The following is a 25954-nucleotide window of genomic DNA, read 5'->3' as shown; positions in this document are numbered from 1 at the left end:
TGCTTAATTTGTGCTTGTCGTTTGCTCGTTCCCCTCCGCACTGGGTCATTGGTGGTGGGGACTGGCGGCTGCCCGTCTGAGACGCTCACTGTGCCACCTAGGCCTCCCCTGGGGCTGCGCCTAAAATGAACAGTGAGGTGAAGCCACCGTTTGTCCATTATGAGAAAGCAGAATATCAAGAAAAGCAAGTTGCCCTTTGATGCCAGCTGTCAAAGGTCAAACCAGGATGACTGAGTCGGCCCTGAGAGCCAAGATAAGGTGGTGCCTTCCCCCCCTGGTAAGGAATCAGAACAGTAAATTAAAACCATACTCCTGGACATTCAAAACAGTCTCCGCTCCTAGACTCAAAAACTGATTTGTTTATAACAAGGATTGATTGTATGAAAGACATCCTGGACAAGCATGGAGGTCGCATGGATCACCTGGACACTCAGGTATCAGACACTGCTGACACTCAATCGATGACTAAAGAGCATCTCCAGGAAAAAAGGTCCTGGAGATCATAAAAACAAGAATGAAGACATTGAAGAGCTGTCCCTTCGTAATGACCTCTGCATACTTGGCGTACTAGAATCCACTGCTTTTGACAAAATGGAAATTTAAGTGGAGACCATGTCCATTCCCTCTGTGGGGAAGCCTTATTACCAATCTTCATTGTGGAGCACATTCATAGATCCCTGGGGCAGCGATCTCCGCCGGGAGCACTTTTGTGACCCATTGTTTCCCATCTACTGAATTAGAGATAGAGGCACTATTCTGAGACTGGCCAGGGAACAACAGCCCCTTCAATACCAAGGCAACACCATACAAGCCTCAAAAAATCTATTTTGTCACTCGCTAAGGCGAGTCATATTTTATCAGGTCAAGCTAGTTTTAGGACCTTCTGGTGAGTTGACAAAGAACAGGTGTTCTGTTCAGTCAGAAATTGAAGGAGCAATAAAGAGGCCTTTACATCTTGCTCTTATCACATTTGCTCTGTGTTCAGAGACAGAAGACACAAGTCAGTTTTTTACAATTAATTTTTCTTCTGACTGCAGAATTCAAGGGTTGTGTACGGTGAACTGTCTAACCTACTATAGATAGAGTGTAAAATGAAAAGCTGTAGGGTGTCAGGTTTTCCTAACACACAACATTTAAATAACTAAGTCAGCTGTAGAAACATTTCAAAATATATTTCAGTAGTTGTGAAAGCCCATTGTTCGTACTTCTGTATGATGAAAAAATATTTTAATAAGATGAACACAAATCAGAACACTTTACTCGGTGATGTGTGAAGAATAAATATGTTTTCCGAAACTCAGTTCCACAGATTGTTAATACATTATATATTTTTAGCCATAAAGCTGCAAGTTAGTGGGAAGGGTTTTTGACATTTCTTGGAAATTTACTGTCTGTAAATGACAGTGTGGAACCACATCAAGCTTTAGTAATACATTTATTAAAAGTGAGAGTTTAAACATAAACTGTGAAACAGTACTGACCTACTAGCAAAGCTATTAGTAAACTAAATGGTAAGTCATGGATCACGTGCCACCTATATATGGGCTAGCTTCTTCTTATAAATGGAGCAAATGTTTAGTCTAAAACCAAACAAAAGTTTTTTTGTACAGCAGAAATGCTGAGCTCACATATTTGAAGGTGCACTCATATGTGAGAATGAAGAAAAAGGCAACTGTAAACTAAAATATTTTCCCAGAATCACACAATTGGAGACCCGTTTACGGGACAAGTACATTACAGTTATGGTCGAGTAGATTATTCAAGTTACTCGACCTGAAGGTCAAGTAACATTTTTAACATTTTTCAAGGCCTGCCATATCCTTTTATACGCATTTTACCCTTGCTGTGCAGTCGGCCGGGGGTGCCCTACTCTGAATCAAGCAACCAACTCAGCGACAATAACTAATCAGGAACCTGTGACTTCTGCTTTGGCAGTCTTTGTGACTGGCTCACTGCTGTATCAAAAAGACACCTGAAGCGTTACTGTTGTCTTGAACTGCACCAGAACACTACTGGCTGAGTGCACGAAGAGCGGTGCAGATACTCCAGATGCACACTCCCTTTGGTGCAATAATTTACTCTAGCTTAAGGACACTGAGACTGTTAGTGTCCTTATAGCCAGGCTGCACCTTGTTTTACTCTATTTTTACCCTCAGCCATTCAGTTTTGTATTTTATGGGTTGTTCGCTTGGCACTGGCGGCCCACAGCCAAGTATCTCTTAATGTTCACTTTGTGTTGGTATGTGAATCCGGAGGGGGAAGGTTGGGAGTTGTCAAGATGTTGGGGGTTTTGAAGTGGAGGGGAGAAGGGACCTGGGTAGTTGAATACTGGTTGGTCCATCACAGATTGTGACTTCCACACCCGCAGCACAGAGACGCCAGGCTTTAGAAGCAACATGAATCAATGTTCCACACACAACTAACTGCACACCATTTCTTACACATCCTATCAGTGCAACTAAATGCCTGATGTGGAACATAGAGGGGCTCAACGAACAAGACAAGGTAAGACAGGTACTTGCCTACCTGATCAGGCATCATATCGACATTTGCTTCCTACAAGAATTACACCTCACTGACACTACTGGCTCAAGGCTACACATGGGCTAAATGGGGGAAACACATATAACCATCTACTCCAGCAATACATTGCAGCATAGCTATCTTAATCCGCAGAGGGATAATGTGGCATACTCACAAGGCGATATGCAACAAAGAAGGTAGGTTCATCATTCGTCATTATACAAGGGAAAGTGCATGGTGACTCATTCACTCTTGCTTCCATGTATGGGCCAAATACTGATAGCCCTGATTTCTTCTCTGAAGTATGGCACTTGATTGATGGCATGGGGATGGAAACGTTACTTTGTGGGGGAGACTTCAATGTTGCTCTTAATCCACAAGTAGATAGAACAGGCATCAGTCGACGCCCTCACCTTCATGCCGCCATGCGAATTCATAGCATCATACACAGCAACCATCTAGTAGACATATGGTCGCTATGGCACCAACTTGAGGCTATAGGTACATGCGGAACACCGGTGCACAACATTTGGTCACAGACTGATTACTGATTGGCGTCCAGAGACGTATCACTCTGGACCACTAACACAGAGCACCTCCTGAGGACAGTGTTGGATAATGCTCCAGTACTCCTGGAGATCGCCCTTCTCTCTGCTCGTAGGACATCCTTCTCCTGGAATCTCCCCATATGCGCGCAGAGATGTTAGTTTTAGAGATGAAATCCGAGCAACTATAATAGACTAATCCTGCAACAAGCATTTTGTCTCTTCTCCCTCATAACTATGGGAAGTATTCAAGGTAGTCAGAAGAAGTGACTGCATTTCCAAACAAGCCGGGATACTCTAGGAGATAAGCACACAGTTAACTCGCTTAGAATCATACATCTCACACTCAAACTGAGTTATTTTCAGAGAGGAGATACACATACAGTAGCTTCCATGAAAAGTAAGCTGTTGGAGTATGGGGAGGAGGCTAGTTAGGAAACACACTATTTGGACGGTGAGAGGGTGGCCGGGCGCTACAGAGAGAGTGAGAGCAGGCAGGACACTCGCCAGGCTACTCCGTAAGCTACATGCAAGCAATCACATAATAGACGATCGGTACACTGCTGGCAAAGACTAGGATGGCATCATGTGCACTATGACAAGTTCTTATGCAAACCTACACCAAGCTGCTACATTTACTAACCTGACTTTACTACAAGCTTTCTTTGACTCAATACAACTCCTCTGGTTGGAGGATACACACAGACAATTTTTAGATGTACCATTTATGATTGTGAATATAGTGCAGGTCATCCAAAGCATGTTTGGAGAAAAAGCATCGGGCCTAGGCGGCCTAACCACTGCTTTTGATAAAGAATATGTGCAGTTTCTCGCCTTGCTCTTACAGGCAGTGTACAAGGAGGCAAAGGAGCCTGAGTAACTGCTGTGATCGCTACGCAGGGGGGGTTCATTGTCACTATTCTAAAACCTGGTAAACCGTTGAACCCTTGCAACTCATATAGCCCTCTTTCACTAATACATTTGGATTATAAAATCCTCGTGAAATTGTTTGCCGTCCGACTATTCCTCCTGCCATCAGATATTGTGAGCCCGGACTAAACCGGCTTCCTCTGGAATGCTCCACTGCGCATAATCTGCACACAGTGCACTCCATAGATCCCCAATTTAGCACAGCAGTGGTACTCCTTGACACCGCAAAGATGTTTGACTTCTTAGAGTGGACAAACATATTCCAGCTCCTGTCTCATACTGGACTTAGCTCTTGATCTGTCCTTTGGATCAAACTCCTTTATATGCTTCCTATTGCGCAGTAACAGCGAGACCACTTCCCCTTTTCCTGTAATCAGAGGCACCAGGTAGGAGTGCCCGCTGTCGCCCATTTTTTTGCAATCACAATGGTATCTCTAGATGCTAGATTGTGCCAACATCACGAACACAGAGGCCTGGCCTTCACTTCCAGGAGGATGTACAAGTTACTTACCTTCGGTAACGATATATCTGGTAGAGAAATATTCTAGTTGCAGATTCCTTACCTTTGAATTTCCCCAGGTGTCAGACTGGATCCGGAGATTTTTCTTCGAGCAGTACCTCTGTGAGCAGGTAGGAGTCGTTGGCATTGTGGTCACCGTGATGACATTGCGGTCGTATATAGGCGCCACCCCGGCACGCTGATGTCAGTTTCTTTTCACGACTTTCCACGCCAGTAGCGCGGAGCCATGAAGAACACTGAGAATGGTACGCCAAAACTAGGGCCCTTAAAGGGAAGTTCCTGTCCCTAGAAATCAGTTTGCAGTGTGGGGAGGATGGGCGGGTCGGTAAGGAATCTGCAACTAGAATATGTCTCTACCAGATATATCGTTACCGAAGGTAAGTAAATTGTATATCTGAGTTGCAGATTCCATACCCGAGCAATACCATCCACGGTGGTGGGCTGTGAACCAAGATCACACCAAGAAGTCCTGCAGGACTGAACGGCCAAAGTAGCCGTCTCTGTGGACCTGACTGTCCAGGCAGTAGTGTTTGGTAAAAGTGTGCAGAGATGCCGTTGCTGCCTGACAGATGTCCAGGACTGGAACGTCCCGTGCTAGCACTGTGGCAGCAGCAGTAGCTCTGGTGGAGTGGGCACACTAACCTTCAGGAGGTTGTTTCCTAGCCAGAGCGAAGCACATTTTGATGCATAATAGCATCCATCTTAAAATGGTCCTCTTCAGCGCTGCCTTCTCCTTCTTTGCACCCACATATCCCACAAAGAATTGATCATCGACCCGGAAGCCTTTGGTACGATCAAGGTAAAAAACCAACACTCCTTTTGGGTCCAGATGGTGGAGTCTCTCCTCTTCATGTGAGGGATGTGGGGGTGCATAAAAGGTAGGCAAAGTGATGGACTGCCTAACCTGGAAGGGTGTCACTACTTTAGGTAGATGAGAGAGCCTGGAGCTCACTTACTCTGCAGGCAGAGGTGATGGCAACCAAGAAGATAGTTTTGATGGTTATGAGCCATAAAGGGCAGTTGAGAAGCGACTCAAACGGGGCACATATAAGGTATGTCAATTGCAAGTTTTAGATCCCATTGGGGTATGAAGAAAAAGATGTGTGAGGCCTCTAAGAAACCTCCCAACAATGGGAGATTTAGATAAAGAAGGTTGATCTGGAACCTCAAGAAAGCAGAGATAGCAGAGAGATATCCCTTAAGGGTGTCCATGGTGGAGCTCTGTTGGGCAAGGGCGAAGAATTTAGAGAAGAACATGAGAGAGAGGAGCAGATAGAGGATAAACAGATTTGTTGATGCACCATGCCACAAATTTCTTCCAATGACAGGTGTATACGGTTTTGGTTGAGGGACGCCTGGCTGCCAAGATAACAGTACAGATTTCGGGCGGCAGGTCAAAAGACGTCAACTGTCGCAGCTCAATCTCCATGCAAGGAGGCGGAGGGTGGACAGGTTCGGGTGGATGACACTCCTCTGTTGCTGTGACAGAAGATCCTCCCGAAGAGGCAGTCTGATCGGAGGAGCTATGGCCATGCTCAAGAGCTTGGGATACCAGACTCTTCGTGCCCAGTCCAGAGCCACTAGGATTACTTGGGCCCGGTCTTGCCTGATCTTCTCAGAACTCTGGGCAGAAGTGGTATGGGTAGAAAAGCATACAGGAGGCCTGAATTCCAATCATGACGAAAAGTGTTGCAGAGCGAGTGCCACCTTGGAAACTCCAACGCGCAAAACAGCTGACATTGCGCGTTCTCTACGGAGGCGAATAAATCTAACCAAGGTTCTCCCCACTGAACACCATACGTGATCGACCACGCATCGTCGGTTGAGTTAATCTGCCCATGCGTTCAGGGATCCCGCCAGGTGTTGAACCACCAGGGAAATGCCCTGATGTTTCAGCCAAGTCCAGAGGCGAAGAGCCTCTTGACAAATGGTTCACGACCCCACTACGCCTTGTTTGTTGCAGTACCACATTGCGGTGGTGTTGTCTGTGAACACCTGCACTGCTTTCCCTTTGAGAGAGGGAAGAAATGCTTTTATTGCTAGTCAAATCGTTCGGAGCTCCAGAAGATTGATAGGGAGCCCGGTTTCTGCCGGAGACCAGAGGCCTCTGATCTCCGCCTCCCTCATGTGGTCGGCCCATCCCAGGGGTGATGCATCTGTCACTACTGTAAAATCTGGTTGGGAAAGGAGAGGAATCTGCCTCTGACCCAATCCTGATTCGTTAACCACCACTGCAGGTCTCTAGCAGTTCCCTCCAAGATCTGGACCTTGTTGGAGAGATTCCCCTGATGCTGCGTCCAATGGAACTTCAGGTCCCACTGCAAAGCCCGAATATGCCATCTGGCCTTCTGAACTAGCAGGATGCAGGAAGCCATGAGGCCCAGCAGCCTCAGAGTCATTCTCACCGAAATCCAGGCTAGAGGCTGAAACATCTGTATCATAGCTCGAATATCCTGGACTCGCTTTTCGGGAGGATACGCTCCAATGAAAGGGAGCGTCTGAGAAGGAGTCAGGTGTGACTTCTGAACCCCAGCAAATGCAAAAAGGTTCGCCGTAGTCTGGAGGTGGGAGACGACTGTCTGGGGTGAGTTCGCCTTCAACAGCCAATCGTCAAGGTAGGGGAGAACTAGAACCCCTAACCTGCGCAGGTGAACTGCCACCACTACGATCACTTTTGTTAACACCCGAGGGGCACTGGTAAGGCCAAAAGGAAGCACTGTGAACTGAAAGTGCTTGTGACCTACCATGAATCGTAAGTAACGTCTGTGGGCCGGCAAGACGGGAATGTGGAAGTATGCGTCTTGCAAGTCCAACGCTACGATCCAGTCTCCTGGGTCCAGGGCAGATAGGACCTGAGCCAATGTCAACATTTTGAACTTCTCCTTCTTGAGGAAGAGATTGAGGGACCGAAGATCTAACATAGGATGAAGACCCTTGTCCTTTTTCGGCACCAGAAAGTAGCAGGAATAACAACCACAACCTACTTCTGGCATAGGGACCCTCCCTATAGCTCCTTTGGCCAAAAGGGCCTAGACTTCCTCGTGGAGAAGTGGCATATGATCCTCTGATATGCGATTGTAGGAAGGTGGCATGGCTGGAGGAGGTTTCACGAAGGGGAGGGAATAGCCCCTTCGGACCATCCGGAGGACCCCCCTGTCCGAGGTAATAGATTGCCATTGGGGAAAGTGATGGCGAATCCTGCCACCAACTGGTTCCTGGTGTAGCTGCGGACTAGGAAGGTTTGGAGGCTGAGAGGTGGGGGTGGACTGGGCGACCCACTGGCTCCCTGATCGCTGGTTGCGTGGGATCCCGCAGCCAGGCAAGGGCTGTACAGCATGCGCAGGTCGATGGCTAGGGGGGAAAGAACGCAGTTGGGTGCCCCTTCCGTAGCCACAAAAGGGGTGAAAGACGGACTAATGGGGTCTAGGAGCAGGCGTGAGGCCAAGGGACCGTGCCATGGCTCGGGAATCCTTGAAGTGCTCGAGCGCTAAGTCTGCCTTGTCTCCAAAGAGACGTGTGCCATCAAAGGGCATGTCCATCAGAGATTGCTGGACATCCCGAGAAGCCAGATATTCTCTGCCAGGGGTGGTGTTTCAATGCCTCTGTCGATGCAATCGATCTGCCCAGAAAGTCGGTCTTATCCAGCCAACAACGAATCATGAACTTTGCTGCGTCCCTCCCATCTGTCATGGCTTGGGAAAGGACAGTCCGGGCCTCCTCTGAAACTCTAGGCAGCACTAGCGTGACCATATCCCAGAGAGTATGGGAAGAGCGGCCCAAAAGGCATGCGGTGGTCACGGACAGCAGTGCTAGACTGCTGGAAGAAAACATCTTCTTCCGAAGTTGTCCAGTGTAGGAAAGTACCATCTTGCCTGGCATGTTACCCCCATTTTTCACTGTATATATGTTGTTTTAGTTGTATGTGTCACTGGGACCCTGGTAACCCAGGGCCCCAGAGCTCATAAGTGTGCCTGAATGTGTTACCTGTGTAGTGACTAACTGTCTCACTGAGGCTCTGCTAATCAGAACCTCAGTGGTTATGCTCTCTCATTTCTTTCCAAATTGTCACTAACAGGCTAGTGACTAATTTTACCAATTTACATTGGCTTACTGGAACACCCTTATAATTCCCTAGTATATGGTACTGAGGTACCCAGGGTATTGGGGTTCCAGGAGATCCCTATGGGCTGCAGCATTTCTTTTGCCACCCATAGGGAGCTCTGACAATTCTTACACAGGCCTGCCACTGCAGCCTGAGTGAAATAACGTCCACGTTATTTCACAGCCATTTTACACTGCACTTAAGTAACTTATAAGTCACCTATATGTCTAACCTTTACCTGGTAAAGGTTAGGTGCAAAGTTACTTAGTGTGAGGGCACCCTGGCACTAGCCAAGGTGCCCCCACATTGTTCAGAGCCAATTCCCTGAACTTTGTGAGTGCGGGGACACCATTACACGCGTGTACTACATATAGGTCACTACCTATATGTAGCTTCACAATGGTAACTCCGAATATGGCCATGTAACATGTCTATGATCATGGAATTGCCCCCTCTATACCATCCTGGCATAGTTGTCACAATCCCATGATCCCAGTGGTCTGTAGCACAGACCCTGGTACTGCCAAACTGCCCTTCCTGGGGTTTCACTGCAGCTGCTGCTGCTGCCAACCCCTCAGACAGGCATCTGCCCTCCTGGGGTCCAGCCAGGCCTGGCCCAGGATGGCAGAACAAAGAACTTCCTCTGAGAGAGGGTGTGACACCCTCTCCCTTTGGAAAATGGTGTGAAGGCAGGGGAGGAGTAGCCTCCCCCAGCCTCTGGAAATGGTTTGTTGGGCACAGATGTGCCCAATTCCGCATAAGCCAGTCTACACCGGTTCAGGGGACCCCTTAGCCCTGCTCTGGTGCGAAACTGGACAAAGGAAAGGGGAGTGACCACTCCCCTGACCTGCACCTCCCCTGGGAGGTGTCCAGAGCTCCTCCAGTGTGCTCCAGACCTCTGCCATCTTGGAAACAGAGGTGCTGCTGGCACACTGGACTGCTCTGAGTGGCCAGTGCCACCAGGTGACGTCAGAGACTCCTTCTGATAGGCTCCTTCAGGTGTTAGTAGCCTATCCTCTCTCCTAAGTAGCCAAACCCTCTTTTCTGGCTATTTAGGGTCTCTGTCTCTGGGGAAACTTTAGATAACGAATGCAAGAGCTCAGCCGAGTTCCTCTGCATCTCTCTCTTCACCTTCTGATAAGGAATCGACTGCTGACCGCGCTGGAAGCCTGCAAAACTGCAACAAAGTAGCTAAGACGACTACTGCAACTCTGTAACGCTGATCCTGCCGCCTTCTCGACTGTTTTCCTGCTTGTGCATGCTGTGGGGGTAGTCTGCCTCCTCTCTGCACCAGAAGCTCCGAAGAAATCTCCCGTGGGTCGACGGAATCTTCCCCCTGCAACCGCAGGCACCAAAAAGCTGCATTACCGGTCCATTGGGTCTCCTCTCAGCATGACGAGCGAGGTCCCTCGAATCCAGCAACTCTATCCAAGTGACCCCCACAGTCCAGTGACTCTTCAGTCCAAGTTTGGTGGAGGTAAGTCCTTGCCTCACCTCGCTGGGCTGCATTGCTGGGAACCGCGACTTTTGCAGCTACTCCAGCCTCCGTGCACTTCCGGCGGAAATCCTTTGTGCACAGTCCAGCCTGGGTCTACGGCACTCTAACCTGCATTGCACGACCTCCTAAGTTGTTCTCCGGCGACGTGGGACTTCTTTGTGCGACTTCGGGTGAGCAACGTTTCACGCATCCTCGTAGTGCCTGTTTCTGGCACTTCTCCGGGTGCTACCTGCTGCTGAGAAGGCTCCTTGTCTTGCTCGACGTCCCCTCTCTCTCCTGGTCCAATTTGCGACCTCCTGGTCCCTCCAGGGCCACAGCAGCGTCCAAAAACGCTAACCGCACGATTTGCAGCTAGCAAGGCTTGTTGGCGTTCTTTCGGCGGGAAATCACTTCTGCACGACTCTCCACGGCGAGAGGGATCCGTCCACCAAAGGGGAAGTCTCTAGCCCTTTTCGTTCCTGCAGAAACCGCAGCTTCTTCTGTCCAGTCGAAGCTTCTTTGCACCAGCAGCTGGCATTTCCTGGGCATCTGCCCATCTCCGACTTGCTTGTGACTTTTGGAATTGGTCCCCTTGTTCCACAGGTACCCTAGATTGGAAATCCACAGTTGTTGCATTGTTGGTTTGTGTCTTTCCTGCATTATTCCTCTAACACAACTGCTTTGTCCTTAGGGGAACTTTAGTGCACTTTGCACTCACTTTTCAGGGTCTTGGGGAGGGTTATTTTTCTAACTCTCACTATTTTCTAATAGTCCCAGCGACCCTCTACAAGGTCACATAGGTTTGGGGTCCATTCGTGGTTCGCATTCCACTTTTGGAGTATATGGTTTGTGTTGCCCCTATCCCTATGTTTCCCCATTGCATCCTATTGTAACTATACATTGTTTGCACTGTTTTCTAAGACTATACTGCATATCTTTGCTATTGTGTATATATATCTTGTGTATATTTCCTATCCTCTCACTGAGGGTACACTCTAAGATACTTTGGCATATTGTCATAAAAATAAAGTACCTTTATTTTTAGTATAACTGTGTATTGTGTTTTCTTATGATATTGTGCATATATGACACTAAGTGGTACTGTAGTAGCTTCACACGTCTCCTAGTTCAGCCTAAGCTGCTCTGCTAAGCTACCATTATCTATCAGCCTAAGCTGCTAGACACCCTATACACTAATAAGGGATAACTGGGCCTGGTGCAAGGTGCAAGTACCCCTTGGTACTCACTACAAGCCAGTCCAGCCTCCTACATCCAGTCTTTTTGATTCCCTATATGGGGGTGCGGTAGGGAATGCGCCAGATGAAGATGAAGCCTTGATGACAAGGCTCTCAGGCGTGGGGTGTTGGGTGAGGAATTTTGGGTCTGTTTGCGCAGGCCGATGGCGGCAGGCAATTGTCCTATTCACAGGAGCCCCTGTGCTGGGTCTGGACCAAGTACCCAAAAGGACGTCCGTCAGTGCCTTGTTAAAGGGAAGAAGGGATTCTGATGTGGAAGACCCGGCTGAAGACGTTTGTCAGGATATTAGACCTAACCTCCACAAAAGGTCCAAGACCTCAGCCGCCCTTCTCACCACCATGGAGTATGTGTCCTCCTCCGTAGCCACGGTAGGGGGAGAGAGTATACCAGTGTCAGGGGAGGTGTCTAGACCACTGACATCACCCAAATCCTACACCCAGTCCATTTGGGGGTCAAGCTGGTATTCTAAAGGGTTCAGCATCCCCCCTAAACTCTCCCCGTATCCATACCCGTAAGTATAACGGTCTGGATAAACCCTGGGCCCAGGAAAGCCCAAAGAGAAAGGAATTGGCATCGAGTGACGTCGTTCCGGCTCCGGGTCATCAGGTATGAGAATAGGATTGACGTCGGTTGTGGACCCAACCAACGCATCAGGAACGTTGACGTCTGACCCGTAGCCGAAGCCAACGACTTCGAACCTGAGGGGGCCCTCACAGACTTACATGTGCCAGAGGGCACCGAAGGTGGGTCGGTCTGCCCAAAAATGAGGTGCATTGACTCATAAATCTCTGAGTTGGGCAGGGGTGGCTCCAGCTCCCAGAAAGTCGAGGAAGCGTGGGGCGGACCCAGATGAAGGCTCTGACGATGGAGGCCTAGAGCGTCAACGCTATTCCCACGCCGCATCGTCCGAGCGTGGGGGTGAAGTCGAAGAATGCTTGTTCTTCTTTGACTTCTTTTTCTTATGACCCAAATGTCCCGATGACTTCGAGGACGAGGAGTGGTGGTGACTCCACGGCTGGTCTCGAGACCTTCCTCTCGAACGAGAAAGTAAGCGCCACAGAGTAGAGTGTCGGGCCGCCATTAGCTTTAGGGACCGCTCCCTCAAAGCTTTTGGATTCATGGCCCGACACTCGGAGCATGACTTCGGCTCGTGATCGCGCTCCAGGCACCAAAGACACATGAGGTGAGGATCCGTCACCCACATCATTCGGTGACAGGAGTCGCAGGGTTTAAAACCGGTCTTGTGGGACATCTCTTCGATGCATCGACGACCTCGTCAAAAACAGTTCGACAAAAATGCTGTCGTAGTCAAAAAGTGACTGAGCTAGCTCCTCTCCGGATCTGCGCGTAGGTTGGTGCAGAAAGAAAAGAACTGACGTCAGCGCACCAGGGTGGTGCCTATATATGACTGTGATGTCATCACGGCGGCCACAACGCCAACGACGCCCGCTGAGTCGACCAACGCCACCTGACGGAGCGCAGACGTACTGCTTAAAAAAAAATCTCCGGATCCAGTCTCACGCCTGGGGAGATTCAAAGGTAAGGAGTCTGCAACTAGAAGACTCTTTCAGATACTAGTTTCTATGTACGCAGACAACTTCACAATATACCTTCGCAAGCACAACAAAATGCCTTCCCATATATTATGAGAGAGAACTCATTTTGGTGACCACACCGTCATATATAAATATACAAATTGGTCGAAATCCATCATTTTCCCACTCACTTCTGCTATCTTGGTATTTTGATGAACTGTGCTGAGCAAATTACAGCACCCATATACACTTTGGAGGAAAGGCTCCCAAATTTTACAAAACTCCCCATTTCACTGGCAGGTAGAATAGAAATTACTAAAATAGTAGTCCTCTCAAAGTTCCTCTATCTCTTTCTAATCATCCCCATCCTGCTTATTTAAGTCTTCTTCAGACCGCTCAGCTCCAACCTAAGTACTCTGGTATGGGCCGGTGAGCATCCTAGAATTGCTTGGGAAACGCTGACTCTTCTTTTTGAACAAGAAGGCCTCTGGGCCCCTGAAATTAACTATACTACAACTGCTCACAAGTACAATTTGCAAATTTCTGGTTGCACCTACCCTAATTTTAGCCACAACCCGCGACAACCCGTGGTTGAGGCCCATAGGCCCTCATTACAACCCTGGCGGTCGGTGTTAAAGCGGCGGTTATACCGCCAACAGGCCGGCGGTAAAACAAATGGGATCACGACCACGGCGGAAACCGCCAGCACAGACAGCCACTTTAACACTAAAACCACCACAGCAGTAGCAACAAACACCGCGGTGGTCACCGCCAACAGACAGGATGAAGATAATGTACCGCCCACCCTATTACAATCCGCCAACCCGCCAGATTTTCCAGGGCGGTACCAACGCCATCAAAAGCACAGCGGAAACAGTCTTTGGAAGGGAAACCACTCACCTTCCAACAATCAAATAAGTACTAGGACGCCATGGAGCCTGAGCTGCAGGTCCTGCCGATGCTGGTCTACCTCCTCATACACGAGGAATATCAAAGGAGGCGGCGGAGACGACCACAGTGAGTACTGCACCTAGCACACAGGCGAGGGGGGGAGGAAAAAGAGAATGACACACACAAGCAAAACCACCACCCCCACCCACAACACCATACACACAAACACATGCCTCAACATTACATTTACACCCCGTCACTCCCTGGAAAAACGCAAGGACAAAAGGAATTGAGTTAAATCAGTGATATATTAGAAATAGGCAGATATACTTAACAAATAGAAAAACAGTATATACAAATATTTACAATATGTACAGAAGGCCGTACACTGTCCTTTGCAAATGTCCTTGGACCACTGGGCCAGAAATCATGGGCCAAGCCCACACTTGACTCCTGCCTCAATACGGAGAGAATACTACAGGGGCATCAGGTCGAAAAAACACAGGCACCTCAGGGGGACGGGGAAGGGGGGGCACCTCAGCGGGAAGATGGTACTACACCACTGCTCTTCGAGGGGCTCCATGCCCACAGCAATGTCTTGAGTGCAAAGCCACAGTCTCTCTAGTGGGTGGTTTGCCCACTGCTTGGTCCTGGGGAGTGCAAAGCCACAGTCTCTCTAGTGGGTTGTTTGCCCACTGCTTGGTCCAGGGGAGTGCAAAGGCACAGTCTCTCAAGTGGGTGGGTTGCTGTAGGAAAGTACCATCTTGCCTGGCATGTTACCCCCATATTTCACTGTATATATGTTGTTTTAGTCTATGTGTCACTGGGACCCTGCCAGCCAGGGCCCCAGTGCTCTTAGGTATGTGCCCTGTATGTGTTCCCTGTGTGATGACTAACTGTCTCACTGAGGCTCTGCTAACCAGAACCTCAGTGGTTATGCTCTCTCTGCTTTCCAAATTGTCAGTAACAGGCTAGTGACCAATTTCACCAATTCACATTGGCATACTGGAACACCCTTATAATTCCCTAGTATATGGTACTGAGGTACCCAGGGTATTGGGGTTCCAGGAGATCCCTATGGGCTGCAGCATTTCTTTTGCCACCTATAGGGAGATCAGACAATTATTACACAGGCCTACCAGTGCAGCCTGAGTGAACTAACGTCCACGTTATTTCACAGCCATTTACCACTGCACTTAAGTAACTTATAAGTCACCTATATGTCTAACCTTTACCTGGTGAAGGTTGGGTGCTAAGTTACTTAGTGTGTGGGCACCCTGGCACGAGCCAAGCTCCCCCCACATCGTTCAGGGCACATTCCCCAGACTTTGTGAGTGCGGGGACACCATTACACGTGTGCACTGTACATAGGTCACTACCTATGTACAGCGTCACAATGTTAACTCCGAACATGGCCATGTAACATGTCTAAGATCATGGAATTGTCACCCCAATGGTATTCTGGCATTGGGGAGACAATTCCATGATCCCCCGGGTCTCTAGCACAGAACCTGGGTACTGCCAAACTGCCTTTCCGGGGTCTCCACTTCAGCTGCTGCTGCTGCCAAGCCCTCAGACAGGTTTCTGCCCTCCTGGGGTCCAGGCAGCCCTGGCCCAGGAAGGCAGAACAAAGGACTTCCTCTGAGAGAGGGTGTAACACCCTCTCCCTTTGGAAATAGGTGTGAAGGCTGGGGAGGAGTAGCCTCCCCCAGCCTCTGGAAATGCTTTGATGGGCACAGATGCTGCCCATCTCTGCATAAGCCAGTCTACACCGGTTCAGGGATCCCCCAGCCCTGCTCTGGCGCGAAACTGGACAAAGGAAAGGGGAGTGACCACACCCTGACCTGCACCTCCCAGGGGAGGTGCCCAGAGCTCCTCCAGTGTGTCCCAGACCTCTGCCATCTTGGAAACAGAGGTGTTTGTGGCACACTGGACTGGCCTGAGTGGCCAGTGCCAGCAGGTGAAGTCAGAGGCTCCTTCTGATAGGCTCTTACCTCTCTTGGTAGCCAATCCTCTTTCCTAGGTAGCCAAACCTCCTTTTCTGGCTATTTAGGGTCTGTGCTTTGGGGATCTCACCAGATAACGAATGCAAGAGCTCATCAGAGTTCCTCTGCATCTCCCTCTTCACCTTCTGCCAAAGGATCGACCGCTGTCTGCTCAGGACGCCTGCAAAACCGCAACAAAGTAGAAAGACGACTACTAGCAACCTTGTATTGCTTCATCCTGCCGGCTTTCTCGACTGTTTCCAGGTGGTGCATGCTCTGGGGGTAGCCTGCCTCCTTTCTGCACCAGGAGCTCTGAAGAAATCTCCCGTGGGTCGACGGAATCTTCCCCCTGCAACCGTAGGCAACTTCTGCGGGTGCTGCCTGCTTCTGTGAGGGTTCCCTGACTTGCTGGACGCCCCCTCTGTCTCCTCATCCAAGTGGCGACATCCTGTTTCCTCCTGGGTCACAGCAGCACCCAAAAACCTCTACCGCGACCGTTGCAGCTAACAAGGCTTGTTCCCATGCAGAAAGACCGCAAACAAGCCTTGTTAGCTGCAACGGTCACGGTAGAGGTTTTTGGGTGCTGCTGTGACCCAGGAGGAAACAGGATTTCACCACTTGGAGGAGGAGACAGAGGGGGCGCCCAGCAAGTCTGGGAGCCCTCACAGAAGCAGGCAGCATTCGCAGAAGTACCTGAACAGGCACTTGGAAGAATGGTGAACCGGATTCCACGCGAAGTCACAAAAGGGAGTCCCACAACGCCGGAGGACAACTCAGAAGGTTGTGCACTGCAGGTTAGATTGTCGGGGACCCAGGCTTGGCTGTGCACGAAGGAAATCCTGGAAGAGTGCACAGGAGCCGGAGCAGCTGCAAATCACGTGGTACCCAGCAATGCAGTCTAGCGTGGGGAGGCATTGACTTACCTCCACCAAACTTGGACTGAAGAGTCACTGGACTGTGGGAGTCACTTGGACAGAGTTGCTGAGTTCCAGGGACCATGCTCGTCATGCTGAGAGGGGACCCAGAGGACTGGTGATGCAGTCTTTTGGTGCCTACGGTTGCAGGGGGAAGATTCCGTCGACCCATGGGAGATTTCTTCAAAGCTCCTGGTGCAGAGAGGAGGCAGGCTACCCCCAGAGCATGCACCACCTGGAAACAGTCGAGAAAGCCGGCAGGATGAAGCGATACAAGGTTGCTAGTAGTCGTCTTGCTACTTTGTTGTGGTTTTGCAGGCATCCTGAGCAGTCAGCAGTCGATCCTTTGGCAGAAGGTGAAGAGGGAGATGCAGAGGAACTCTGATGAGCTCTTGCATTCGTTATCTGGTGAGATCCTCAAAGCAGAGACCCTAAATAGCCAGAAAAGGAGGTTTGGCTACCTAGGAAAGAGGATTGGCTACCAAGAGAGTTAAGAGCCTATCAGAAGGAGCCTCTGACATCACTTGCTGGCACTGGCCACTCAGGCCAGTCCACTGTGCCACAAACACCTCTGTTTCCAAGATGGCAGAGGTCTGGGACACACTGGAGGAGCTCTGGGCACCTCCCCTGGGAGGTGCAGGTCAGGGTGTGGTCACTCCCCTTTCCTTTGTCCAGTTTCGCGCCAGAGCAGGGCTGGGGGATCCCTGAACCGGTGTAGACTGGCTTATGCAGAGATGGGCAGCATCTGTGCCCATCAAAGCATTTCCAGAGGCTGGGGGAGGCTACTCCTCCCCAGCCCTTCACACCTATTTTCAAAGGGAGAGGGTCTAACACCCTCTCTCAGAGGAAATCCTTTGTTCTCCTTCCTGGGCCAGGGCTGCCTGGACCCCAGGAGGGCAGAAACCTGTCTGAAGGGTTGGAAGCAGCAGCAGCTGCAGTGGAAACCCCGGAAAGGCAGTTTGGCAGTACCCGGGTTCTGTGCTAGAGACCCGGTGGATCATGGAATTGTCCCCCCAATACCAGAATGGCACTGGGGTGACAATTCCATGATCTTAGGCATGTTACATGGCCATGTTCGGTGTTACCATTGTGATGCTGTACAGAGGTCGAACCTATGTACAGTGCACGCCTGTAATGGTGTCCCCGCACTCACAAAGTCTGGGGAGTTTGCCCTGAACGATGTGGGGGCACCTTGGCTAGTGACAGGGTGCCCAAACACTAAGTAACTTTGCACCCAACCTTCACCAGGTGAAGGTCAGACATATAGGTGACTTATAAGTTACTTAAGTGCAGTGGTAAATGGGTGTGAAATAACGTGGACGTTATTTCACTCAGGTTGCAGTGGCAGGCCTGTGTAAGAATTGTCAGGGCTCCCTATGGGTGGCAAAGGAAATGCTGCAGCCCATAGGGATCTCCTGGAAACCCAATACCCTGGGTACCTCAGTACCATATACTAGGGAATTATATGGGTGTACCAGTATGCCAATGTGAATTGGTGAATTTAGTCACTAGCCTGTTAGTGACAAATTTGGAAAGCAGAGAGAGCATAACAACTGAGGTTCTGGTTAGCAGAGCCTCAGTGAGACAGTTAGGCATCACACAGGGAACACATACAGAGCACATACTTATGAGCACTGGGGCCCTGGCTGGCAGGGTCTCAGTGACACATGGACTAAAACAACATATATACAGTGAAATATAGGGGTAAAATGCCAGGCAAGATGGTACTTTCCTACACCTGGCGTTGTGCCTACACTCTCAAACACTCTATGGGAAAGCTTCCAGCTGGAATAAAACGTTGAGGGGTGCTGACATGTCTTGCAAGTCCAGATTGGGGGCCTTTTCTGCCTCCTCTAGCGTGCAGGCCAGACCTCTAATGACTTGGCTATCATGGGTAACATCCGATCACAGGGTGCAGCCTGTTCCACGTTAGCTGAAGCTTATGGTGGAGGGCACGATAGTAAGCACAAGGGGAGGGAGGTCACCTAGTCCGCACCCGAACCTAGTCGGGCCGCCTCTGCAACCCAGGGCTCAACCACGCAACAAGGTCTACCTTATTGCCCCCTCTCTGCCACCACCTCTACTTGCTCCTCACCCAGCCTGACTCCTGGGGCTCCTAGGAGTACTTGAAGCAGTGTCCCCCACTGCTTCTCAAGGCCACGCACTCAGCAGGTGTCTGTCAAGTTTTTTGCTTCAGGTTAGTTGTCTCAGGCTTGTCGCAGACTAGATTGGGCATTTTACGAGTGAATGTGCAAAGGGGGTGCAGCAGTGGACAACAGAAACAACAATAACGGCCAGCGAAGCCTAAGGTACAATGAAACTGTGGCGCGGGCTATCCCTACAATGCACCTTTCATTACCTCCGGAGTTGCACATGAAGTGTAGGAAAGTACCATCTTCCTTGGCATGTTACCCCCATTTTTACCTGTATGTCAGTATGTTTTTGCCTGTCTCACTGGGATCCTGCTGGTCAAGACCCCAGTGCTCATAGTTTATGGCCTAATGTGTATGCCTGTGTAGTCCCTAACTGTGTCACTGAGGCTCTGCTAATCAGAACCTCAGTGCTTATGCTCTCTCTGCTTTTAAATTTGTCATTGCAGGCCAGTGACTTCATATACCAATTTCAATTGGCATACTGGAGCCCCCTTGTAAGTCCCTAGTATATGGTACCTAGGTGCCCATGGCATTGGGGTTCCAGGCGATCCATATGGGCTGCAGCATTTCTTTTGCCACCCATAGGGAGCTCAGACAAACCCTTACACAGGACTGCCATTGCAGCCTGCGTGAAATAGTGCACACACTATTTCACAGCCATTTTCACTGCACTTAAGCAACTTATAAGTGACCTATATGTCTAACCTTGTCTTGCTGAAGGTTAGGTGCAAAGTTAATAAGTGTGAGAGCACCCTGGCACCAGCAAAGGTGCCCCCACATAGTTCAGGGCCATTTCCCCAGATGTTGTGAGTGTGGGGACGCCATTACATGCGTGCACTACATATAGGTCAATACCAATATGTAGCTTCACAATGGTAACTCCGAATATGGCCATGTAACATGTCTAAGATCATGGAATTGTCCCCCCATTCCAAATCTGGTATTGGGGAGCCACTTCCATGCATCCTGGGGGCTCCACCATGGGCCCCCAGTATTGCCAAACCAGCTCTCTGAGGCTTGCACTGCAGCTTCAGCTACTGCTAACTCACAGGCAGAGTTCTGCCCTCCTGGGGTCTGGGCAGCCCAGTACCAGGAAGGCACAACACAGCACTTCCTCTGAGAGCAGGGTGTTACTCCCTCTCCCTTTGGAAATAGGTGTTACAGGCTGGGGAGGGGTAGCCTCCCCCAGCCTCTGGAAATGCTTTAAAGGACACAAATGGTGCCCTCCTTGCATAAACCAGTCTACACCAGTTCAGGGACCCGTTCTCCCCTGCTCTGGCACAAACCTGGATAAAGGAAAAGGGAGTGACCACTGCCCTGTCCATCACCACCCCAGGTGTGGTGCCCATAGCTCCTCCAGTGTGTCCCAGACTTCAGCCATCTTGCTTTGCAAGGTGTGGGGGCACTCTGGATGGCTCTGAGTGGCCAGTGCCAGCAGGTGACGTTAGCGACCCCTCCTGATAGGCCCTTAGCTGATAAGGTAGCCAATCCCCCTCTCAGGGCTATTTAGGGTGTCTCCTGCAGGTTCTTTTCCGATTCTGCTTGCAAGTTTCCTTCAGGAATCCTCTGCAACAACTTCAGACTCCTCTGAACTCGGATCAACCGCAGCCTGCTCCAAGAAATGCTGTAACTGCAACAAACTGTCTACAAGAGACACTTTTCTTAAGCAACCTCAGCTCCAAGTCAGCAACTGCAACAGTTTCCACGGTGTGCACACTCTGGGGACTCCCTGTCTTCATCCTGCACCAGAAGGACCGAAGAAATCTCCCGTGAAGTGACAGAGTCACTTCCCTGAACCAAGCAGGCACCTTCCAAGACAACGACCGGTACCCTGTGACTTCTCTCACAACAACGAACGTGCTCCGAACGACACAGAGGGAGGCCATCATCGACATAGACCGTCCAGAGGTCCTGCTGACGCAATTTGGAGGAGGTAAGACATTGCCTTCCCTGAGAGCGACAGTACCCCTTTGTAAGGAAATGCCTCCATGGCATGGTTACCCCCTGACTTTTTGCCTTTGCTGATGCCAAGTTTTGATTTGAAAGTGTGCTGAGGCCTGCTAACCAGGCCCCAGCACCAGTGTTCTTTCCCTAACATGTACTTTTGTTTCCACAATTGGCACACCCTACCATCCAGGTAAGTCCCTTGTAACTGGTACCCCTGGTACCAAGGGCCCTGATCCCAGGGAAGGTCTCTAAGGGCTGCAGCATGTCTTATGCCACCCTGGGGACCCCTCTCTCAGCACAGACACACTGCTTGCCAGCTTGTGTGTGCTAGTGGGGATAAAATGACTAAGTCGACATGGCACTCCCCTCAGGATGCCATGCCAACCTCACACTGCCTATAGGTATAGATAAGTCATCCCTCTAGCAGGCCTTACAGCCCTAAGGCAGGGTGCACTATACCATAGGTGAGGGCATACGTGCATGAGCTCTATGCCCCTACAGTGTCTAAGCAAAACCTTAGACATTGTAAGTGCAAGGTAGCCATAAGAGTATATGGTCTGGGAGTCTGTCATGCACGAACTCCACAGCACCATAATGGCTACACTGAAAACTGTGAAGTTTGGTATCAAACTTCTCAGCACAATAAATGCACACTGATGCCAGTGTACATTTTATTGTAACATACACCCCAGAGGGCATCTTAGAGATGCCCCCTGAAACCTTAACCGACTACCAGTGTGGGCTGACTAGTTTTAGCAGCCTGCCACACACCAGACATGTTGCTGGCCACATGGGGAGAGTGCCTTTGTCACTCTGTGGCTAGTAACAAAGCCTGTACTGCGTGGAGGTGCTTCTCACCTCCCCCTGCAGGAACTGTAACACCTGGCGGTGAGCCTCAAAGGCTCACCCCCTTTGTTACAGCACCCCAGGGCACTCCAGCTAGTGGAGTTGCCCGCCCCCTCCGGCCACGGCCGCAGGTTTGGCGGCAATGCCGAGGAGATAATGAGAAAAACAAGGAGGAGTCACTGGCCAGTCAGGACAGCCCCTAAGGTGTCCTGAGCTGAGGTGACTCTGGCTTTTAGAAATCCTCCATCTTGCAGATGGAGGATTCCCCCAATAGGGATAGGAATGTGCCCCCCTCCCATAAGGGAGGAGGCACAAAGAGGGTGTAGCCACCCTCAGGGCTTGTAGCCATTGGCTACTAACCCCCCAGACCTAAACACACCCCTAAATCAAGTATTTAGGGGTCTCAGAACACAGCAAGATAGATTCCTGCAACCTAAGACGAAGAAGGACCGCTGAGCTGAAAAACCTGCAGAGAAGACGGAGACACCAACTGCTTTGGCCCCAGCTCTACCGGCCTGTCTCCCCACTTCAAAAGAACTGCACCAGCGACGCGTTCCACAGGGTCCAGCGACCTCTGAAGCCTCAGAGGACTACCCTGCATCTAAAAGGACCAAGAACTCCAGAGGACAGCGGCTCTGCTCCAAGGAAGAAGCATCTTTGCAACAAAGAAGCAACTTTGAAAGAACACACGTTTCCCGCCGGAAGCGTGAGACTTTGCACTCTGCACCCGTCACCCCCGGCTCGACTAGTGGAGAACAAACACTACAGGGAGGACTCCCCGGCGATTGCGAGCCCGTGAGTAGCCAGAGTTGACCCCCCTGAGACCCCACAGCGACGCCTGCAGAGGGAATCCAGAGGCTCCCCTGACCGCGACTGCCTGCTTCTAAGAACCCGACGTCTGGTAAGGACATTGTACACCGCAGCCCTCAGGACCTGAAGGAACCGACCTCCAGTGCAGGAGCGACCCCTAGGTGGCCCTCTCCCTTGCCCAGGTGGTGGCTACCCCGAGAAGCCCCCCTCCTTGTCTGCCTGCTTCGCTGAAGAGACCCCTGGGTCTCCCACTGAACTCCATTGCAAACCCGACGCCTGTTTGCACTCTGCACCCGGCCGCCACCGTGCCGCTGAGGGTGTACTTTTCATGCTGACATGTGTCCCCCCTGGTGCCCTACAAACCCCCCCTGGTCTGCCCTCAGAAGACGCGGGTACTTACCTGCTGGCAGACTGGAATTGGGGCACCCCCTTCTCCATTGAAGCCTATGCGTTTTGGGCACCACTTTGACCTCTGCACCTGACCAGCCCTGAGCTGCTGGTGTGGTAACTTTGGGGTTGCCCTGAACCCCCAACGGTGGGCTACCTTGGACCCAACTTTGAACCCTGTAGGTGGTTTACTTACCGGCAAAACTAACAAACACTTACCTCCCCCAGGAACTGTTGAATTTTGCACTGTCTAGTTTTAAAATAGCTTATTGCCATTTTTGCCAAACCTGTACATGTTATTTTGTTGATTCAAAGTTCCTAAGATACCTGAGTTAAATACCTTTAATTTAAAGTATTGTTTGTAAATCTTGAACCTGTGGTTCTTAAAATAAACTAACAAAATATATTTTTCTATATAAAAACCTATTGGCCTGGAATTGTTTTTGAGTGTGTGTTCTTCATTTATTGCCTGTGTGTGTACAACAAATGCTTAACACTGCCCTCCAATAAGCCTACTGCTCGACCACACTACCACAAAATAGAGCATTAGAATTATCTCTTTTTGCCACTATCTTACCTCTAAGGGGAACCCTTGGACTCTGTGCATGCTATTTCTTACTTTGAAATAGTACATACAGAGCCAACTTCCTACATTGGTGGATCAGCGGTGGGGTACAAGACTTTGCATTTGCTGGACTACTCAGCCAATACCTGACCACACGACTAAATTTCAGAAATTGTCATTAGAAACTAATTTTTGAAATTTGAGCTATTTTTCTAAATTGTTAAAGGTCCTGCTAGGGCCTTGTGTTAGTCCCTATTAGCATTTCTTTTAGAGTTTAAAAGTTTTGTAAAAGTTTGAATTAAGTTCTAGAGATAGTTTTATATTCTTAAAAAGTATTCCAACTTTTAGAAACATAGGCCCTCATCCTGACCTTGGCGGGCGGCGGAGGCCGCCCGCCAAAGTCCCGCCGTCAGGTTACCGTTCCGCGGTCGAAAGACCGCGGCGGTAATTCTGACATTCCCGCTGGGCTGGCGGGCAGCCGCCTTCAGGCCGCCCGCCAGCCCAGCGGGAAAGAGGCTTCCACGATGAAGCCGGCTCGGAATCGAGCCGGCGGAGTGGAAGCTGTGCGACGGGTGCAGTTGCACCCGTCGCGTATTTCACTGTCTGCGCAGCAGACAGTGAAATACATTTAGGGGCCCTCTTACGGGGGCCCCTGCAGTGCCCATGCCAGTGGCATGGGCACTGCAGGGGCCCCCAGGGGCCCCGCGACCCCCCCTACCGCCATCCGGTTCCCGGCGGGCGGACCGCCGGGAACTGGATGGCGGTAGGGGGGGTCGGAATCCCCTCGGCGGCGCAGCAAGCTGCGCCGCCTTGGAGGATTCCAAGGGGCAGCGGAAAACCGGCGGGAGACCGCCGGTTTTCCTGCACTGACCGCAGCCAAAGCGCCGCGGTCAGAATGCCCTGCGGGGCACCGCCGGTCTGTCGGCGGTGCTCCCGCCGACCCTGGCCCCGGCGGTCTAAGACCGCCGGGGTTAGAATCACCCCCATAATGTCTAATGCAGAAGAGAGTGTGATGGAACTCAACGTCACCCCTTACCTGCATCTTAGGATGTCACAGCTAAGGTCTCTCTGCAAAACCATAAAGATTAAAACTGGTTCAAACTCTACCAAAGTACAGCTCCAGGAGCTTTTGGCAGAGTTTGCTAAAAACAACCCTTCTGAGGATACCTTCCCAGAGGAGGAAGCTAGTGAAGTGGAGCATTTTCCACTCCCACTCCTAGTTAGGAAGGACAGGGTCCCTCAAACCCTTTCTCCAAATGTGATAGTCAGAGATGCTGCTTCTCTCACAGGAGAGTCCAGCAACTCTGGAAGCATTGAGGGCAACCTCAATGAAGATGACCACCTGTTAGCCAGGATGGTCAAAAGATTGGCTTTAGAGAGACAGCTCCTAGCCATAGAAAGGGAAAGACAAGAGATGGGTTTTGGTCCCATCAATGGTGGCAGCAACATAAATAGGGTGAGAGATTCTCCTGACATGTTGAAAATCCCAAAAGGGAACCAGAAAAGTAAACAGATATCACTGGGGTGCTCTCCTTTGGGAAATGTTCACTGGAAAGTGTAGGGATAGACTCCTCACACTCTCTGGAAAAGATGCAGAATCCTATGACCTCATGAAGACTACCCTGATTGAGGGCTTTGGATTCTCCACTGAGGAGTATAGAATTAGGTTCAGGGGGGCTCAAAAATCCTCGAGCCAGACCTGGGTTGATTTTGTTGACTACTCAGTGAAAACACTGGATGGTTGGATTCGAGGCAGTGGTGTAAATGATTATGATGGGCTGTACAATTTATTTGTGAAAGAACACCTGTTAAGTAATTGTTTCAATGATAAATTGCATCAGCATCTGGTAGACCTAGGACCAATTTCTCCCCAAGAATTGGGAAAGAAGGCGGACCATTGGGTCAAGACTAGGGTGACCAAGATTTCCACAGGGGGTGACCAAAAGAAAGGGGTCACAAAGACTCCCCAAGGGAGGAGTATTGAGACATCCAAGGGAAAAAGTAAAGAGTCTTCTATAGGGCCCCAAAAACCTGCTCAGGAGGGAGGGTCCAGAACCTCTTCACAATCCAATTTTGGGTACAAGGGTAAAAACTTTGATCCCAAAAAGGCCTGGTGTCGTAGCTGTAATCAGCAAGGACAGACACCAAACTGGAGACAAGGAGGGTCATTCTGACCCTGGCGGCCGGTGGCCGCCAGGGCCACCGACCACGGGAGCACCGCCGACAGGCTGGCGGTGCTCCAATGAGCATTCTGACCGCGGCGGTTCAGCCGCGGTCAGAAGCGGAAAGTCAGACCGCTGACTTTCCGCTGCTCATTGGAATCCTCCATGGCTGCGGAGCGCGCTCCGCAGCCATGAGGATTCTGACCCCCCCTACCGCCATCCAGTTCATGGCGGGAAAGCCGCCATGAACAGGATGGCGGTAGGGGGGGTCGCGGGGCCCCTGGGGGCCCCTGCCGTGCCCATGCCAATGGCATGGGCACGGCAGGGGCCCCGTAAGAGGGCCCCAAAATGTATTTCACTGTCTGCCTTGCAGACAGTGAAATACGCGACGGGTGCAGTAGCACC

General features: G+C 50.5%; 1 protein-coding gene across 1 annotated transcript in view; it reads right to left on the bottom strand.

Annotated features, from left to right (window-relative positions):
* Positions 1-25954, bottom strand: part of DNAH8 (dynein axonemal heavy chain 8) — a 9979189-nt gene that overhangs the window by 8426815 nt on the left and 1526420 nt on the right. The gene's annotated exons all lie outside the window — the stretch shown is intronic.

Source organism: Pleurodeles waltl, chromosome 5 (assembly GCF_031143425.1).
Source record: "Pleurodeles waltl isolate 20211129_DDA chromosome 5, aPleWal1.hap1.20221129, whole genome shotgun sequence".
Taxonomy (NCBI): domain Eukaryota; kingdom Metazoa; phylum Chordata; class Amphibia; order Caudata; family Salamandridae; genus Pleurodeles; species Pleurodeles waltl.
This window is presented reverse-complemented; position numbering and strand designations above follow the sequence as displayed.